The sequence below is a fragment of the Amblyomma mixtum genome, chromosome 5, assembly GCF_055824585.1.
Source record: "Amblyomma mixtum isolate Tamu chromosome 5, ASM5582458v1, whole genome shotgun sequence".
NCBI lineage: Eukaryota > Metazoa > Arthropoda > Arachnida > Ixodida > Ixodidae > Amblyomma > Amblyomma mixtum.
The window spans coordinates 41,888,141-41,908,705 of NC_143016.1; the positions used below are offsets into that span (position 1 = coordinate 41,888,141).

General features: G+C 51.9%; 1 protein-coding gene across 3 annotated transcripts in view; it reads right to left on the reverse strand.

Moving 5' to 3' along the window:
- LOC149341896 (heterogeneous nuclear ribonucleoprotein K-like) overlaps window positions 1-19,615 on the reverse strand; it is a 52,883-nt gene extending 33,268 nt beyond the window's left edge. For 2 of the 3 annotated variants that reach the window (XM_089544198.1, XM_089544197.1), the window contains exon 1: window positions 19,399-19,615. The gene's annotated coding sequence lies outside the window, so the exon portion shown is untranslated. The remainder of the gene's footprint in view (window positions 1-19,398) is intronic. The other variant, XM_089544196.1, reaches the window with a different exon arrangement.
- Between the last annotated feature and the right edge of the window lie 950 nt (window positions 19,616-20,565).

Genomic DNA, 20,565 nt, shown 5'->3' on the forward strand with positions numbered 1-20,565 from the left:
CCAACGCGTGGAGTTGCCTGTTCGCCAGTCAGATGGCAGCTTCGCTGGCGCTTTTATTTTGTTTTTTAGGCTTCCGTGAATAGTTTCAGTCGCAGACAACACAGTCACAAATTAGGCCAACGGAAATAAAAATACGGCGGATTTTTGCATTACGTATCACTCCGCCGATGGCAAGCCGCCACGCGACTGGCCGAAAGCCCTCCACGTGTTGGTTGACTCCTCCTGCTCGAATAAACAGGGAAATGGGCCGCACATGACAATGTTTCCAAGAATACCTGGAGCGTGTGGATCGAGTAAAAGTTTAGTTTATTGAGGTTTAACGTCCGAAAGCAACTAAGGCTATGAGGGACGCCGTAGTGAAGGCCTCCGGAAATTTCGACCACCTGGGGTTCTTTAACGTGCACTGACATCGCACAGGATCGAGTAAAAAGACGAGCTCAGAATCCTCTCTAGCGCACCTTTGTCCAGGGACGATAGCTGTCCGTTCACCAGCTGAAGCTTCGAGGGGTCGGCCAGCAGCGCCTCCCATTCCTCCTCCGGTTTTCATCAATATCTGCACGCAGAGGCTGCGTGGCAGAGACTGCTCCGCATTGCGGCCATAACCTATCGCATTCTTCAGACCAAACTGCACAGTACCGTGCTAACATTTCGCTGTAAAGAGTCGCGTAAGCAGACGCACAGTGACACGCTCTGAAGAGCAATCACGTAGCACGGTCGGTGACCGTGCTTCGGTGTCGCATATTTGGGGCGGCGGTGAGGGACTGGAAAACACGTGAGATCTTGCCGTCGGTGGAGACGGCCTCGGGCTCTTCCTGTACTTGTGCACTTGAGCAGCGAAGCGGTATTGATGGGGGATCTGCCGGACAGTCCAAATGCACTGTAGCGCAGCAAAAGACGAGGACACAAGAGAAGAACACTACGAGCGCTCGTGGTGTTCGTCTCTTGTGTCCTCGTCTTTTGCTGCGCTACAGTGCATTGGAACTATGTACTAACAAGCCCAAAAAGACACGCTACAGTACCAGAAGGTGTGGTCTACGGTGGCTTTGCCGCCGCATTTGCTGCACTCCGGCTTAAACCTACCCTGGCACACATGGCTTAGGACAGCAGGGTTAGGGAGAGTTTAGTTTGGAGTTGTCTGTTCTTTGGTTAGGTTTTTATGCGGGGGTAGCAAGATGCACCTCGACCGCGACGAAAGGTAGGAAAATGAGAGAAGAAAGAGGCGCCGCAGTGGAAGGCTCCGGAATAATTTCGACCACCTGGGAATCCTTCACGCGCACTGACAACGCACAGCACACGGGCACCTTTAGCGTTTCGCCTCCACCGAAGAGCGCCCGCCGCGGCTGGGATCGACCCCAACCCGAAAGCCAACGCGACAGCCTCAGAGAGAGAAAAAAAAAAAAAATGCTGGCGGTTTAGCATTGCTCAGGATGAAATATTGTTCTCGTGAAAGGCGCACAACTGCCTCAATTGTCCACTGACCCAGTGACACTTGCTACTCAGAAGCGCACTAAAAAAGAAGGGAAATTCTCAAAGAGGCGAGAATGCCCTCTCCACGCATTTCGCCACACAGCTGGCGACCCAACAGCTGTGCTAGCGTTTCCGCCGGACGCCCTCCTCCAGCGCTCCACATCGCCTGCTGCAACAAGCAATACTATGCACCCGTGGCGCCCAAAAGCGCCGCATTTAGCTGCCATGCACCATATTGTACGGCAGGTGAGCACGAGTACTGTACGCAGCAGGTGCCAGTTTAATGCTTGGCGCCACCTGCACATGCGCAGACTGGTTCCAGCGAAACATTTCCATTCCTGTTCACAGCGATCGCGCTCAATCCTGGCCCACCCAAAGCCACTCTCTGAAGAATGGCTGGTTTTAATGCGGAAACACTACATGGCTCATAAGCAGCGAAACCACCAAAAAGTGGCGTCCCAAAGCCTCATGACGACATGAGGGTACCAAATGACCTCAGCAGTGTAGCACAAGATAGTAATGGGTGATCATATACAGGGTGTCTCAGCTAACTTGGACCAAGATTTATAAAAAAAACTGAGCGTTCTTCAGAACTGAAATTGCGTGGATGTTGTTGAGGTTTATCTAAAGCTACAGTACCATTTTTTTCGCTCCTCCTATTTGAATAATTAGTCGAGATAAATAAATTAACTTTTTAAATATAGCTTGAAACGTCGAGGCGTCAAAAGGAAAGTTGTGGAGCTCCACAAATATCGTCCAACCCAGGCACTTCCAGCGAGATAGACCTAGCGTGGCCAATTTTATTCGGGAAAAACAAAAGCCTGCGGAGTTTAAAAAATACCACGTGACAGCGCGCTCCGTGCGCCCGGATGCGCCGTGATTACAGCGCTCTCAGCCGTGCTTCGTAAGAAACATCACCCGCTTCGGGCCTTTCCTGCTGCCCAAGACAGGGCTTCGCGATGTGCTTGGTTTCAAGATAAGCGCCAGTGGGTACGGGCGGCAATGGAAAGAAAGCGCGGCTCCTTTTTTCAGCGTAATTAACACGACGTTATCAGGCTTGTTACATGCGTCTTTATTGGTATCCTGCTCCCAAATTCGAACTCATGAGATTGTCATCGTTCCTCCGCATGCATTCTGCTAACGTGAGTGTGCAGTTATTGCCGCAGAAACGGGAGCCGCGCTTTCTTTCAACTCCCGCCCGAACCCACTGGCGCTTATCTTGGAACCAAGCACATCGCGAAGCCCTGTCTTGGGCAGCACGAAAGGCCCGAAGCGGGTGATGTTTCTTACGAAGCACGGCTGAGAGCGCTGTAATCGCGGCGCATCCGGGAGCACGGAGCGCGCTGTCACGTGGTATTTTTTTAAAACTCTGCGGGATTTTGTTTTTCCCGAATAAAAATGGCCACGCTAGGTCTATCTCGCTGGAAGTGCCTGGGTTGGACGATATTTGTGGAGCTCCACAACTTTCCTATTGACGCCTGAACGTTTCAAGCTATATTTAAAAAGTTAATTTATTTATCTCGACTAATTATTCAAATAGGAGAAGCGAAAAATGGTACTGTAACTTTAGATAAACCTCAACAACATCCACGAGATTTCAATTCTGAAGAACGCTTAGTTATTTTATAAACCTTGGTCCAAGTTAGCTGGGACACCCTGTATACTATTAAGCAGATATTAGATGAGACAGCAGTAGTTAGTGACAGCGCTGGAATCATAAGGGACGTTACATAATAATGGTTTGGTTTATTTAGTTTATTGGGGTTTAACGTCCCAAAGCGACTCGGGATATGAGGGACGCCGTAGAGCAGGGCTCCAGAAATTTCGGCCACCAAGGGTTCTTTAACTGCACTATCATCAGCGGAAGGAAAGCCCGCGCGGCAAATATACACAATAAACTTAAAGACGACGGGTCATCGCGGTATGTTGACGCTGCCGAGTACAGGCACAAAGAGGCATATGTTGTGGCTATAGCTGACCACAAAGGAGAATGCATAGCAGCTGCGACCATACCAGCGAAAAGTCCGTAAGAAGCAGAAGAAGCATCTTTAGCATACGCCATGTACATAGAAGTTTCGCAGGAAAAGACCATAATAAGCGACTCAAATACTGCGATAACTTCATAAAAGGCATGGTACATCCCCCGGCCGCAAAACTAATTAGCAAATACCGCCCAGAAACTCGAATCAAAACAACATGAACCCCCGCACACTCAGGCCTCCCAGGAAACGAAAAGGTCAACAACACAGCCCAAGAACTAACTATCCGGGCAGGACCAGACGCGTTCCCAAACCACGGGGCCAGCTCAGCGAGGGACCATCAACTCACTTTTAGTGAAATCACGACTTTCTATCAAAGGAGCAGATTGGAATATCCACCGCCCAACCCCACGCTCACGCAAGAGCAAGCAAACACTCTCAGGCAGCTCCGAACGCACACATTCCCATGCGCCGCAATACTAGCCAAAATTCATACATATACCTATATACTCTGCAGAACGCAAAAGCTGCGGAGAGTATGCCAACCTCAACCACATCATGTGGGCCTGCAGTAAGAACCCTTTCAGCGGAATAACGAGAGAGGAGCAGTGGAAGACCGCGCAGCGCAGCTCGGACCTGTGGCAACAACAGTTGCTCACATAGAGAGCTGACCAGGTCGCCGAGATCCAAGAGACCAATACCACCAAGCGACAGTAGCCCGGCTGCGCCAGAAGAGAGCCTTCCTCTTCAAATACTCTATAAATAGTTTATTCTCTTCTTCTGACATTGTACAGTACACGGGCCCACTTCTCGGTGGACACCTCAATCGCGCCGTGAGGGAGAGATGCCTCCGCATTAACTTCACTCGCCGCGGTGTCTCAGCGGCGGGTGCGAACTCGCTTCGAAGGAGGCCTCGAAAGGTGAGAGCACGTCAACCAGATGGTCGAAATTATTCCGCAGCGCTCCACGACGGCACCCCTTTCACTCCCACCTTCTTCCTTTCCCTCATGGCGTGTCCGCTTTCCTCAAAATCATTTTTTTTTTTGCCGGAATAATTTCAATCACCTGGGGACGTGCACTGACACCGCACAGCACACGGGTGCGCGATTCGCCTCCATGGAAACGCGGCTGCCGGGTACTATCGAGATTTTTGACCCCAGCCACTAAATATGAACAGAAAGGTTTGGTTTGGTTTTGTGGGGTTTAACGTCCCAAAGCGACTAAGGCTATGAGAGACGCCGTAGTGGAGGGCTCCGGAAATTTCGACCACCTGGGGTTCTTTAACGTGCACTGACATCGCACAGTACACGGGCCTCTAGAATTTTTCCTCCAAAGAAATTCCAGCCGCCGCGGCCGGGATCGAACCCGCGTCTTTTGGGTCAGCAGCCGAGCACCATAACCACTGAGCCACCGCAGCGGCTGAACAGAAAGAGGTATTCTGTAGAAGGTACTATTTCATTCAGTGCGGCTTGATTAACCACGTGACCTGCCTTCGCAGAACAGAGCAGCCACGTGCACGGACTGGTCCAACCTGATACGGCCCGACCACTGACGCGCAACGCAGCAACTATATTTGGTATGGAAGAATCCACTAGCGTTTTCCAGTGCGCACACGTCAAAACACACGTCAATTGCAACGCTGCGAACAGGCACAGGCCATTCTGCGCAGCAAAGCGCCAACCTGTGGCCGACATCGATACATGTTCATTACTCCCTCCTCCTCCTTACACGAGAGGGGTGCAGTCAACCACGCACCACGCTTTTCTCTTTTCGCGCCGCGTCCAAGCACATCACATGAATCTCAGGGGGCAAATGAGGCCGCAAGCGCAGAGTAACGAAATTCCGCACTCTGGCCCAAAACTTGCCGGGGGATAAACCGCTAAGCGCTGCTAAGATCGACGAACTGCGCTGAGGTTGAGGCGCCGCGGTCCTCTTCATGCGTAGTTTGAAACCTGTGCCACACGGACAGATTTAATGCCAATAAGTGCTTACTGCCTTAAGTTTTAATGGCATTCGTGCGGTGCCACACGCATAAATTTAATGGCATTAGCCTTACTGCCATTCGCGACCTACTGAGTTCGCCACAACTCATTCGCCCGTGCAATGCGTACTCTCGTTCCCATTCCACACGCAGAAAAGCATGCAGCTTTGTGAGTAACAACTTCCTAACAAGTAGGAAATGGTTAATTCTTAACTTTCAGTCAGATGATACATCTATACTGCATTTTCGATGCGAAGAGCGCCATTTTAACCAGCCTTATTGACAGGTACTCTCGACTTGGGTGCTGACATGCGAGTTCATGGCTACTTTTTAGACTTGTAAAGCGGGAACAGCCGTATCTTCTGAAAAATCGTTTTTATATTACATTTGAACATTTCCCATATATTGTGCTCATTAGCAATGGTTATATTCAGATGATACTTTTGACTACCTTGCAAGCGTAGTCACTTTCGTAGTCACCGTCACTTTCGATAATGGCAATAAATGTGGACGTGTAGCACCAACTCCGAAAATAATGGCATTAACAAACTTAAGGCATTAAGCATTTACTGCCATTTCTAGTGAGCGTGTGGCACGGGTATAATAGCCGTGCTACGCGGGCGTTTCAAATGCCATAGAATCGAACCTATGACATTCGACTCAACTGCCGGCCTTGTGCTGTTTTGCTGCGACAGCACTAATAGGCTCATTTCTCCAAATCGCAGAGGCGGCCGATAGCAAGGCAATGCAATATACACGGCAAGATTATACTTTCCTAGAAATCAAGAAAAATTAAATTACATTACAAATTACTTTTCAATTTTAACGCACAAAAAGATGCATTAGAAATTACATAACTTTCACAGCCTGAAAGTGGGCGTCGGAGATCCTCTTTGAAGAAAGGTGGACCCACTGAACGGCCGCTTCGCTGAGGTCAACTTAATGGCGAAACAATGCGAAATATGGTCCCATCCTCTTGGATTTCGTCGTGCATCGACTGCCTGTTCACGCCCATCGTCCCGGAAATGCAGCACGGTGAACTTCAACGGAAGCGGCCTCCCAGATAATGGTCAGCGCCAACAAACGATCCTCACTTCGGAAATAGAGACCACATGCTACGCCTCCCCTGAAGCTCTTTCAAAGCCTCCCGGTGCCTCCTCAGCACGGATGTGCCGCCCATCAGCTTCCTACTTCGCGAGGTGCTCAAAAAATCAAGCTTCGTCAGGGAAATTACACGTAAGGACAGATAACGGTGTTCATATAGCATTTCAATGTGCTCCAACGACTGGCGATACGACACCATGATTCGGACCTTTCAAATGTAGACCATTAGAAAACGCAAAGCAGCCAAACGTGGCAACCCTGCACAGCGTATCGCCGGCCATGCACCGTATCGTTCATCTAATGCGGACGCCGACGGTTTTGGGTGGCTGTGATGAGTCGAACCCCATCCGCCTGCCTTGCAAGCTCACAGAAACAACGCACGAAATTCCACAGGCCGGAAACACGTAGACTTTCGGACTTTGCTCCTTTCGAGAAATTGGCCCTCATAGGATCCGCATGCTGCTCGCAAAAGCTCTGGAACACCCGAAACGTCCGAGGACCGCCGTTCGTGGAGTCAAACCCGGCGTCTCCTGCCCATTCCTCGTTTGCTCCCCCGACGAACCCTTTTGTTAGCTTTTGGCAAAGAGTGCGCGGTTCCGTGTTCTTCAAGCGCCTGCTCGCATCGACGCATCACTCGTGGCACCACTCTAACTGAAGCGGGTCACCAACCAAGTTTCAGCTTCAGCTGCAGCACCAGGCATAACTGCGACAGCTGCTGCTTCATTTCCAGCTCTTGGGACACGAGAGTTGGAACAAACTGCCATTACACTGCAGTTTCTTCGTGCCTGGCATAATCTCGAACCCATCTGCGACGTCCCTTCTACCTATACAGGCTGCTGAAAGCGAACGTTACAATTCAATTATTACACCCATTCCCCGAGGGGATCCGTGAAGAAAGAACACAAAAAGTTCCTGGCTTCACCTATTTCTTCGAGGCTCGCTTTGGTGAACAAATATCACTCAATGGAAAGCGCCCCGCGATACGGAGCACACTGCGTTGCGACCGCGTCCAGCATGAAATTTTCGAAACGATAAGGAAGAAATGGTCCGACCACCACTGACAAGAATAGATTCATGCAGTCCCTACATTTCAGAGAGGAGGGCGGGGGCTCAGAGCCATTGCCAATACTGGCAATGGCTCTGAGCCATTCTGGCAAAAAAAAAAAAACCCTGACTTTCAAGCACTGGATAGTTGCATACGACGTCACGAGTATGACATCACGGGAAGCGTACAAAAGCTGCAATCTAACCGCTGTTTTGTCGCTTTAATTTATTCGAACTATTACGCTAAACTGCTCAAGAAGCCGGAATGGCAGAAAGTGGACAAAGGCATTATACTGTAGTTTTTGAATGCCTCACGTGATCTAGTGCTTACTTGTGACGTCGCGACCGTCTTTCACTGAAACTCCACAGAAGAATAAATTCAATTATATGCTAGGTACTCAACTGAGCATAGGAGAATTTCACGTGGTGATTCATGCTTGCCAATGTTGTTCGAGAGCAAAAATACAGTACGAAAAAATGGCTGAGGCTTAGCTTAGGTTAAGCCTAGTCAGATGCGAAGCATATTGTCGCCGAGTTGCATATCGAGCACGCCGCTTGGCTAGACGTTCTTCACGCTCTTCATCAGTCTCTGTAGCACGCCGCAACTTTTGCTTCTCATTCCAACGAGCAGCCCTGTCTCCAGGAGGCATCTCTATCCCGTGTACGCCTAGCAGAGGCAGGCGCACCCCCTTGTATAACGCCGCTCCAGCATCACGTGTTCACTACAGCGCACCTAGCGGCAGAAGCAGGAAACACATAGGTCGCGACGCCTCGCGCGACGGCGCGAGCTGGGGCCCCGTTTCTCCTATGTCGTTACGTCACGCACCACGTGGTCATCCTTGGTCACGACGCCTCGCGCGACGGCGCGAGTTGGGCCCCCGTTTTTCATCTGCTGTGACGTCACGCATCACGTGGTATGACATGGAGGTCACGAAAGGTCAATGGTAACGACACCGCCGCGCTCGAGGAGCTGGGTTGGGCTATTTTAGTATGCTTCGCATAAAAAAATTCAGGGGGCACTTTGTCTAAAGTGCGTAGAGGCGAAAGCGTTTTCCGCACTACTCTGACTGCCTCTGTGGCACTGGTGACGTTACCACCGGATGATGTCACACCAGATTACTGACCAATTACTACGTAATGACTAATTACTAATTAATGACGCTTAAGCTTCGCCTTTAGGAGTGGAACGCGCCAGCGTGTTGCAAATTTGCCAGGGAGTCCACGGGACGCCTCGCCCGTTCGGCGCGATGCCTTGCCCGTTGGAAACACCTTTGAACGATACGCATTTGAGGAAAGGAAATGGTGGACATCGGAACAGAACCCGTAGAGGAAGGGAGGATGTGGGGGTGAAAGAACAAAGAGGAAGAGGTGCCGTAATGAAGAAAATGAAAATTGTATTTGACGAAAGGAAATGGCGCAGTAACTATCTCACATATCTCGGTGGACACACCGTCACCTTTTGGCATCTGCGCTCGTCGAAGAGAGACCCCAGGCGATGGACGCAACGCCGGACGGACGGGAGAATGAGCCATTAAAGTCTTTGTTTGGCCTTAATATCAGCGTCTCCACCCCTTAACGCTACTGCGATGAATGAGGACGATAACGGACTCTCGATGGGGATCGCCTGAATGTCGTGGGTGCTGCCTGCGCATGTTGGAACAGGTGGGATAAATAAGAGATATTCCAGCCGAATCACAACACGGGTTGCTCACATTACAACCAGATTCAGCGTTGTGGGCCTCTCGGATAATTTACTCGGCTTTTTTTTTTTTCACTTTTAATACAACAAAAATTGCGCTCGCAGGTTATCTTTTCCGAAATGCTTCTTCCAGTGTTCGAAGTGCATTCACGCAGACGTGACTTGGCCCAATGGGACACCGCACTTCGGCGACAACTCTCGTACCGTGGGCACATGCGTGACACCTTGGCCACAGCGTCCCGTGATCTGTGTGAGATAACGCAACGTGATGCGCCACGCGGGCCCAACTCGCCGCTCGGACAGATTCACTGTCTAAGCAGAGAGGGACTCGCGAGGCGCATATGCATCGAGCTTCAAGGACACAAGGCGCGATTCCGGCAGGGAACAAGTATTGCCAATGGCCCTGCAACGGGCGGACGGGCTCATCTCGGCCAGACTGTCGTATTGCGCAACGAGAGATGGCGTCACGGCGCTCACTCTCCCGGAAGCTAACTTTCTTTTATTGCGGGAAACCGTATTCGGGGGTATTCATTACCAAGGCCGGGGCCATCGCGCCTTTACCTACCACGTGCTGCTGCTGCTGCGGTTCATGCGTAAGCGAGCGTCGCTGGCACCAATAAAAGAAAAGCACCGGCTCAGTACGCGATCACGTCCCGTGACAGCGAGTCAGGCGCAGCGCCAAGCCGACAAATACAAGCGCGACTGCAGCGCAATCTCATCCGTGGAGAGTGTGCTCGCTAAGACTCGTTCTACCGCACTGTCTTAACGCACACAGTTCTGGTCGAGAGGCACAGTTCACTGCCGGCGAAGCTGTATAAGGGACTCATCGCCTGGGCATTGCACAAGCATCGCCACTCCAGAGGCGTGCATTCATACACTATGCCTTAAGGTTATGACACGCACAATTGGCCACACACTGCTTTGCACTCATAGATCCCTGGGAGTACTCATACCTCTCCTGGCGCAGTGGTGTAGCGGTTAAGCGATGGATGGCAGGTGATCCCACCGGTCGGCCATGTGCGACCCAGGCTGCTCTTCCCGAGCGACAATCATTAATTCAACTGCCACGGTGGGCAGGTTGTGATGAGGCCGCAAGGTCACGTGACCTAGGCCGGACCACATTGAATGACATCCACGCGAGAGAGAAAGGGGGAGCACACGCAACACGAAACAGGACTAGGAAGCGGCAGATGGAGGCCCTCCAGCCGACGGCGATTTTCATGATACCGTGGTTGTTTCCCACTCATCTGCCTCACCCCACGCGATTTCACGCTAGGGGGGCTCCTTTGAGGGGCATTTCCCGCAGTGTATCCCACTGTAGCTGCAAACCGCTTGATCGAGAGTCTTTTGCGGTCCTGTATTACACGCCCAGCTTATTTCAATACTGCCTAGCCGGCGCTGGTAAACGCCGAAAACATACCACCAGCCCGCTCCTCTAGTTATACCGAATTCTGCCCACCTGACAGCACAAGGATGTGGAACTAATGCGGTGTCGTCGACGAATGCTTTAGAGGTCCCGCAACTTTCACCGCCAGTATCTGGATGCAGGGAGGACGCGGCGGCACAACAAGGGAGGCTTTTTATTTCAATTTTTAACTGGAACCTACCCTTTCCTGTTGGTCAACTATAGCGCACAGCAGCAAGGATTTTCCCAGATGGACGACAGTGCACCGAGAGAAGAGGCCGCATTCGCAGCTCCTGTCCAGCTGCCAACTGAGGGCCAAGACAGCTAGCTGTTCGCATCCCTCAGGCATTGCAAGCATACGAAGGATTTCGGGCCCTAAATAAAGCGCTCAGAGAAACAATCCCAAGGTGGCACCACCGGCGTGTGGTGACATGGAGCTCTTTGCTATCACATAATGCGGCGCCCAAATATTTGAATTCGTTGGTAGATTTTTAAGGGGCGCGAAGATGGAGCTTTTACATGCTAGGAAAGGAAAGCATATAAAGGTGGATAAAGTGAGAAATACGGAAGGGGGCCTTTGTCCTACAGCGGAGGCTGACGACGATGATAAAGGTAGCGTCACCACTGGTGCTATCGCAAGCTGCCTGGTTCCAAGGCGGAAGAAGCTCCAATATGAAAAGGGAACCATTTTGCACAAAAGGCCAAATTATGTGCTTATTTTTGCAGTGATGCTCAATGTAACTTTTGGATCCTATACATCAAGAGAAAACTAAGACTGCAACAGTAAGATGCTTATCCTTCCTACACAGCACCATTTGCTTGGCATACTAAGCGCCTCCACATGCTGAAAGTGTGCATGTATTCCTGTTGACCTTATCAAGTGCTCGCCTTACTCATAGGTCCCGAGAGAACCTGTCAAACTTTCAGGGGCAAACAAAAAGGATTCAGAACTACTAGACTGGGGATGTGTGTTCGACTTACTGGAGGACCAAGCGCTGTACATATGCCTACTAGGGCCACATTTTTTTATTTATTACAGAGTCCTACAGCACCCGAAGGCATTAATAGCAGGGGGGGAAATGACAAATGAAATTTGCTGGTAAGACCAGAAGGAGGACGATAAGAAATACCATGACACAAGTGGTAATGGAAAACATGCACCTAAAGAGGACAACTGCATGTCACAAATGCAACAATAAAAATTCTGAAACACACAGGAACAGGACGACTGCACAGCCTGTCACATATCTGATAACAAGTGTGGGGACGCGCTTTACTCGTCTCCTGTGGGTTCGCTTCCCCGCAATGTACCCTCCCTAGCCGTGTTAGTTACTTTAACTAACAAGGGAGGGCACCGGTATCACAGCGCCACAAGCGCCACGGATGGCGTGTTTGCTGCGCGTGAGGGAGACGGCGCTCTTTAGCGCGGGATTTTGCCGCGTTCGAACGTGTCGCCAGCGGCGCTCCGCTCTCCGCCAGCGGGGTAGGCCTCGCGATGGGGACTCTCTCCCGCCAGCTCATCCCGACTGGCCTCGGAGTTTCCCTCTTGCCCCAGCGTGAGCGAACATTCGCTCGTGACCGTCCTGGTGAGTCGGACGACCTCGATTCCTCAGCGTATTTTGTTGCTAGCTGGTGTTGTTGTTGTGACAATAAATGCCTGTTTGTGTCAGCCGGTGTGTTGTTCCTTGGTTCCCTCAGAGCAAGGCCCGCCGTGGTCGGCGTGCGCTCGATAGCGTACTGCGTCAGCCGCGGTTTAACGGGGGAAGTGTATTCACCCCCCCCCCCCCCCCCCTCCCCCCAATTAAAACCTCACACAAGGCACAGAAACGGCCATGCAGGACTCAGTGACACCAGGTCAGGCAGCAGCCTTTTCCAATCGTCAGTGGAAAAAATGTGTTTTTATACAAGCTTAAAATTTAAAATAATGGCTGCGAGATCTGAAAAGTGCCAGGTTACTGTTCCCTCCCGTGTCACAATTTTAGCAGGTACCCTCAAACCTGCACTGCTTGAAGGAGATTGGTTATGGACATCTGCAATTAATAAACAGGCCACCACCAGTCACAGCATGGGTGACAGCGATCATTCCGGGAAAGGGACGGGCACTTTACTTTGGTGGCATAACGATGCTGCGGAGGAGTGCTCATGCTATGCCAGCAACCATAGCCACCCTAACCAGGCCATACAGCACAGATGACTGCCTACACTCCAATATGGCTGTGCCTCTTGTGATGAAGCATTTTGTCACACATGCATAGCATTTGACTCAAAGAACAGTGCTGTTTTCCTCCGCTCATGGTCTCGGATTTGCAGTAATGTACGACGTGCATCACTATTTTCCATAACATTTAATTAAAGAGACACTGTGGACTGAGAAGTTGGTCAGTATCGACCTTGTTCTAATGACAAAGGCTTTCACTGAGAACCGAGTTCTTATGAGCTAGAAATTGGGCTGTCTTTACTTAAGTCACGTTTTAAGAAATTAAGCATTCTGCAAGCTTTGGATGTAATGTATTCAACTTGCTTCGTCCAAGTAAGGTTAGATGTGAAATAAATGCAGATACTTATATTCCTATACTTTTTGCAGGGGGACGTTATTTACTGAGTACGGTTTGGAATCAAGGAACGCTTTTGACTGAACAAGTCAAATTGGCTTGCGTTTAAATATATTTGACATTTCCACAACATGGTATATGCCACGGTTGTCAGCATAGAGCCCTTTGCGGGTAAGACCTAAAGGTCCCACAACAAACCCCTGGGGTACACCTGAGGAGATATTTACATAACGGAGTAGCAACAATTAAAATCAGCTGCATCGGGCCCTGAGGAAACAAATGAAGCTAGCCAATAACAATGGGGTGCACACCGAGACAACATAACTTCAGACTAACATTTAGAAATCGCCGTACGAGGTTGGAAAGCTAGGCTAAAACGCCGAACTACTTGACAAAGCAGACCACTAACCAAAACAGCCTGAAAGAAACGAATAGAGTTGCGATGGATCAACAGACAGTGAACGCGCTCAAATGACCTCACATTGTGTTACCAGGCTGGGTGCTTTGGGGGCACAGCTTCCTGCTGCCATGAGGAGCACGTCACGCCCAGTGTATGCCACCACACCCGAGTGAAGCGCTGACGCAAGTGAAGCACTTGAGCCTTCCCCAGTTCAGTGAGGCGGCTCGACCTCTTCTTGGCCGCCAACATCACCCGAGGCGTGGCGGCGGCCGGGCAACGCAGCGCGGGTGGCGAAAGGCCGATAAGGCATTCACACGAAGTGGAGAGGGAAGCACGCCCTTTCCACTATCACCCGACACGGCTCGGCGCGCGCGAAGCGCTTGTACTGCCCTTCGTGAAAAGCGCACAGCATCAGGTCCAGAGAGAAGCCCCTACGGCGACCGTTCGTGAATGGGCCAATAATTGGCCAGCGCTGCGTCGTTGACCGTCAAGTGCGAGGGCCCTTCACGCCAAGACTGTACATTTGGACGCAAACTGATAGGGAACACATGATTAGCACTCCTACACTGATTACAGCTAAGGTCTCGCACCAAATCGTGCAAGGCTAGGTTTTCTTCTGAACAGATGCAAAAATAAAAAAAAAACTGTACAAATACCTCACCAGCAGTAATGGCCCGAATAAAAATAAGGCGTTCCCCCTAAGCGAGGACCATGCTGTACGTCGAGCGGCTTTTGCGATCTCGGTCACTGCCAAGGACCGAGCTTGCAAACCTGCGTCGCCTCTCGCGAATGCTTGGCGCCAACCAATCAGGTGCCGGCGTTCCGTAGGTAGATTTCCCGACTCTGCACGCTTTTAAGGAGGCGGAGAGCACATGACGCCAGGGCCACAGCCAGGGCTCACGCGCTTCTGTTGCCCCGGACGACGACCGGACAACAAGTCGCCGCTGTCGCCACCGCAGAGGGAGGAGGGCAGCGTCATTGCATGCGTGCGAGTCGCATCGAACGACGCCAGTTCACACACGCATACGCCAGCCGCCTCCTCCTCTCAACTTTAGCGGGGCGGCACTGGCGCAACCGTGGCGTCGAAGGCAAAGCGGCTATTTCTGCCCCAACGTGAAGGGGGCGAACTGCGGATTAATTTAGGTGGCACCTAAGAGCAGGAGGTGCCGGCAGATGGGCACCCGCTTTCATATTTTCGCTCGGCACCGATGCGACCGCGGTCGTCGTGCCCAGAAAAGCCACAGGGGAGAGAAAAAGCGCAGGGGCGTTTAGTGGGAAGCGCAACTAAACTAACAGGTCAGGACGGTATATGCGCTTTAAAGGGTGTACCCAGTTCCCCAACGGCGTGGAAATTGCGTAACTAATGCCGCGAATAAGTGTAACGTAAACGGCAAGAACTCGTGGTCGTCCGGCGCTCACTTTCAACCATCTTACGTGCCTTCAAAAACCCTGGCACGGCTGCGGCGGAACTGCGTCCTGGGGCGCGATTACGAGTCGTTCAAAATCGTCTCAATCGGAAAGTGTCTCAAAAAGTGTATCATTTGCCCCGTTCCTATTGGTCGGCTGTGACCACGGTGGCTGTGACCAACGGCCATATTGATTTTTTTGCGTCACCGGCCGACGCCATGAACGCGCAGAAGTGTTGACGTTGCTTACCTAATTATGCGAGCCGATTGAGACGATTTTTTGCGACTGGAACGATTGGTTTATTGGGGCTTAACGTTCCGAAGCAACTCAGGCTATGAGGGACGCCGTAGTGAAGGGCTCCGGAAATTTCGACCACCTGGGGTTCTTTAACGTGCACTGACATCGCACAGTGCACGGGCCTCTAGAATTTCGCCTTCATCGAAATTCAGCCGCCGCGGCCGGGATCGAACCCGCGTCTTTCGGGACAGCAGCCGAGCGCCGTAACCACTGAGCCACCGCGGCGGGGCGCGACTGGAACGAGTGGTCTCAAACCGTGTGAGACAGAAATAAGATGGCGGTCGTTTACATTGCCGGTGGCCGCGCGAGCAACGGTGTAGGAGGGTGCGTGAAGACGGTTTTGACGTGCGGGACGAGTTGTTTCGACGTTTTGACACAGGAACGAGACCGCACAATGGCTGTGCGACGAACTCGCCGTTAAACTTCGAGGTATGCGGGTGATTGCGGTGTCAGTGGAGCGGCAAGTGCCTGTGCGCGCCTTCGCCGCCGGTGGGTTTCAAGGCACCGTAGGAAATGAAGTAAACGTCGGCGTAGCCCAACCGACAGTGAGCAAGTGTTTGCGGTGGGTTGCGGAGACCATTGTAAAAATTAAGTCGCAGAAGGTGCGCGCTTTCCGGCGAGACCCCAAAGACAAGGCGGCGGCGAAGGAGGGCTTCCTTCGCATAAACTTTCGCCACCGCAGTATTTCCGACGGCGTCATCCGAGCATCATCCGAACGGAACGGCAACACCAACACGAATATCAAGTGCTTAATCCGAAGCGGGCGGCATGAGTTGGTTACGAGGCGGAAGAGCGATTGTTGCCGCGGCAGTGACCGGACGTGCCGGCTCTTATTTCCCGCAGTGAGATTGCAAGCACCCAGCAGCTGCAGTGTGGTGATTCATGGTCGCCTGGTATTTAAATAGAACCACGCATCCCCTTTAGAGCACATTTGCCATCGATAGCAGGCTAGGTGAGTTCACAATGGCGAGTCGCGGAGGTCGCGCGACAGGCTTAAATCGATTTGTTAAGCTCCCTCCCCGCTTTACACGTTCTTCGGAAACCTTAACTAATTGACCGAAATCGGTCGCGCGACGTTTGCGACTCGCCAGTGTGAACTTGCCTTCGCCGGTTTTCGAGCCAAGCACTCGTTGCAAATTGATCTCGGTAGAACAGGTAAATAGATTTTTCCGCGCACTTAAGACGTCCGCACAGTACCTTGATTCCAGGTAATGTGTAAAAAAAAAAAAAGGACAGCCGTCAAATCAGCTGCTTTTTTTTCTGTACGATGGCTGAATATGTGGGTGGAGGGATAAGGCTGAATCCTTTGAATCGGGCGGCAGCTCACGCCACCTAGCCGACGCTTTTCCAGCGTCAGCGCACCCTCGCGGCAGCAAAAGTGACTGAAGAGCAAACTTGTTCATTTTATTAACGGCGTGTTTAGAGCAAAACGTTAGCATACGGTCCCTTACTGTACAACTAAATGCTTCCTGGGTGGAGCCCTGCTACTAGCCACCGCAACCTCACTGCTAATTGGTTGATTCCGCAGTCAGCGTCTCGCGGTGTCACTTTGACGTCTCAAAATTGAGACAAAAATTGAAAGCGACCCGTGATCGCACCCCTGGCCGCGTATCCAAAAAGCAAGGGGAGGGGAATGAGACGCAGTCTTCCCCATCCGCCTATCCAGCACTTCCGGGAGGGCGACTGATAGTGTTAAATGCAGGCAGTCAAGGCAGGCGGCGTGACATTAAATCCTGGCGTCGGTAACCTGTGCAGAGAACACACCCGAAAGCAAGTGTGCGACCAACACCCTCATCGGCTAGGAGGTTACTCCGTGACGTTCAGACTGCAAAATAGTGACTGACGGCAACGTCCTCTGTCGTATTATGTAAATTCTAAAGACATGCATCTGAAGGTCTAGCAAGTCTGTCGAGCCCTCTCGCCTCGAGACAATTCACTTCGAGCAACGGTGCGACCGGAAGGCAGTCGCTCAGGCTCAGAACGTGGAAGAAACGGGGCTCATGCTCTTAAGACGGCGGGGGAGGGCACACAGATCACGTGTGCACTATGAAAATAAACACATAAAAAGCAGGCAGGAGATGGCCGCCACATCATCTAATTAGCCCGCACGATGAATAAAAACTCAATTGTCGCGTGTCAACAGGCGTCGCGGCTTCCGGAGGCGGCGAGGACCCGCGGTGCTGCTACTCTTGCTCTCTCGTGAGGATGGATACTAACCAAGCACGCTGGGTTAACAAAAAAGAAAAAGCAACGGAGCTTCCGCGTGCCGCAAAGAAAGACATTAGTATCGACCGCCGACAATAAAGGAAAAAGAAATATAAGACGGAACGGGCAGCAAGCACAGCTAGTCACGGACAAGATTAAAGGCGGATACTGGCTGCACGTATCTTTCTTTTCTGTACTGCCACCGTTGGCGTGCACGGCAGCGACGAGCCACAGGCGTCGGCAGCGCGATTTTAATCAGCCCGAGCGCGCGCCCTGGCACCGCCGGGGTTTTCGCTCGTCGGTCCGAACGCACACGCGCTGCCGCCGCGACGAGCACTGCCGGCTGGTAGGTATATCTATCGACCGACGTGGCGGCGGCAGACGCGGAAAGAGAAAAAAAAAGGTGGGGGGAGACAAAAGAACGAACAGGCGAAGCGCGGGGCCAGCAGTGCGTTCGGCATAAAACTTCCCCGCTAGTTGCACCCTTTCTCACACAGCGCGAGCTCGTGTTTCCGCGCTTGGCACGCACGCCGCGAGCCGAGTGAAAATGTCAGCGCATCGATTAATTTCTTCTCTCCCATTCTTTTGCAGCAGTTTCGAGCTTATTTTTCCCTCGCTTTGTCTCCTATGCGCCCCACTTTTCGAGTATGCTTTTTTTGTTTCTATTAGGGGGAGCAGTCAGATCGCGTGCACACCGCGACTCATTGGCAGGGGCGGCTTTCCCGCACGGCGTGCTTCGCTCAAGGAGAAAGCGCAGTCTCAGATTTCGCTGGGCCACTGAAAAGCCCCCAGTTCTTTACTCGCTTCGATTTGTAGACAAAATCGGAAAAACGGTTGGCTGCCAGCGGTCTGTGCGGTCGTTGGCTCTGCGAATAAGCACGTCGCTGCACATGGGGATGGCTGGTTAACAGGCTGGCAGTGAATGGAAGCAACCCGCTTGTATATAATTTTCCACATGAACGAAAACATGAACACCCGAACAACAGCCTCGATCATGAACTCGAGGTCCCAGAAGTGGTCTCGATTCGTAAAAACGGCAGCCCACTACGAGTCGGTTGACATAGGGGCTTGGGTTTCGTTCCACTACGACACCGCCAGATGATCCCCTCCAAGAGAAATTTCGGCGACCCCCGTGGGACAACCTGTTGCAAGCGGCCCTACCCGCCCTAATGTGCTTCTCTATCATGAAATGGGAGTGCCGGGTTGCGCCCTTTCGCCGCCTCCTTTTTCCAAGTGCCGCACCTCACCCGATGCGCGAGCCACCTCGACGGAACATCATCTCCGCTAAAAGCACCCGGCGCGCTCGGCTAGGCCACGCGCAGAGCCTACACGGCAGCTGCAAAATACACGAACATATGTAATATGCAAGAGAATGCCGTGAGCGCACGCCCGCCTCGCGCCGGCAGCTAGTCGAGAGCGCTGGCGAAATTGCCCGCTCGAGGCACATCGGGCTACGAAGCCGCCTCGCGAGCAGCCGCGAAGATTGCCCCCCGAGCGCAACGCGTAGAGAACTTCCTTGTTTCTCTTCACTGACGCGTGCAGCAGCGATAGGCGCGAATCTCGATAGATCGCGGAGTGTGCGGGATGGAACGATCCCAAAAGCAGGACCAGCGGCCACACTCCGGCCGATGATCGCCGCTATGAGAAGAAATAGAAACGATGCGATCGGTGCGCGGAACTTGCACGTTATATGTCCTGCTCACTGAAAGCGTGCACTCTGCGCTCACTAAGCGCCCTGTAAATCGGCCCAGGCAGCAAACCGTTGAGGAACGCGAAGAGAAAACAAGCAGCGATGCCGACGGGCCCATCACCACCGCCGTGCTAGGCCTAACTGGTAGATCGGGGCGAAAAAACTCACCTAAAGGACGATGTTTTCGGTGCGGCTGTAGGGCTTGCGAGGAAAGTCTCGGTGGGCACTTACAGGTTGAACTCAGCGGTAGCTAACACAGCGGCGAAGAAAATATAGGCCACATAAACGGCGGCGGAAGCACGGCAGAACCAGATGCAAAATGCAGAACGTACAGTCGAGCGAGAGCAAAGCTATCCCAGCATGCACAGCGGCGGTACGCGTGGCGACATCTGTGGCCTGCGGGCGAAACACCGTTCGATGGCTGCCTGTGGCCAATATGCGCGCGTGCCGGCGCGATCGGTGGGCGTGTTATCAACGTGCGAAGCCGGCGGCTGTGCGGCGACGTGGCACTCCGTGGTTTGCCTCGCGCATTGCGCCTTCCCTCTTTGACATTTAGCGCAGCTGTCGTAGTCTCCTGGGCCGACGATACGGCGCGAACTGTGGGGCGCATAGTCACTGCATCGGACACAGTGCATGAATTTGCCGCGAAATTCTTTGTGGGTCAGTACCTAAACCACAGCTGTGGCTTTCTTGTTCATGGTTCTCGTGACATGTACGGAAAGATAAAAGATCATTGCCGTGCTGCTTAAGTTGGGGACAGAGAAAAAAAATAGGCAGGGGGTCCGCTGATAATGGAATCTCAGTGGCATCGAACCCCATTTCCCCGGCAGTCCAAAAGGATATCATTTCAACCCCTTGACAACTTCACTACTAGTAAATCTCTGAAATCGCTTAACTTTTGGCAAGAGCCCGTTAATACCAGCCAATTATCTTGTAATTTGTTTATGTACTCTCATATGCATGGGTACACAGATTACACTGAAATCTATGTTGTTTGTACCGTGAAATCGTAAGAATGTGACCTAAAGCTGGCTGTGCAACGTAGTACAGTGAGAATACAAGAAATTCGGCACTTTCTAGTGAGTCGGTTCACACTTGAGCACTGTGAAGCTCCGCGGGAATGCAAGACCGACCGCAGGGCGCACACATACGCAGCCATTTCCTCAACATTTGGAATTTCGGACGACAAGCACTATATCAACATTGATGCAATAAAACGTGCAAAAAGAAAGTTCCAACACGTTTTAATTCTTGCATTTCGGTTGACTTTTATTAAAAAACTGGCTTTTAGTGTTGCATATTCACGCGAACAATATTGAAATGCAGCAGGTGCCT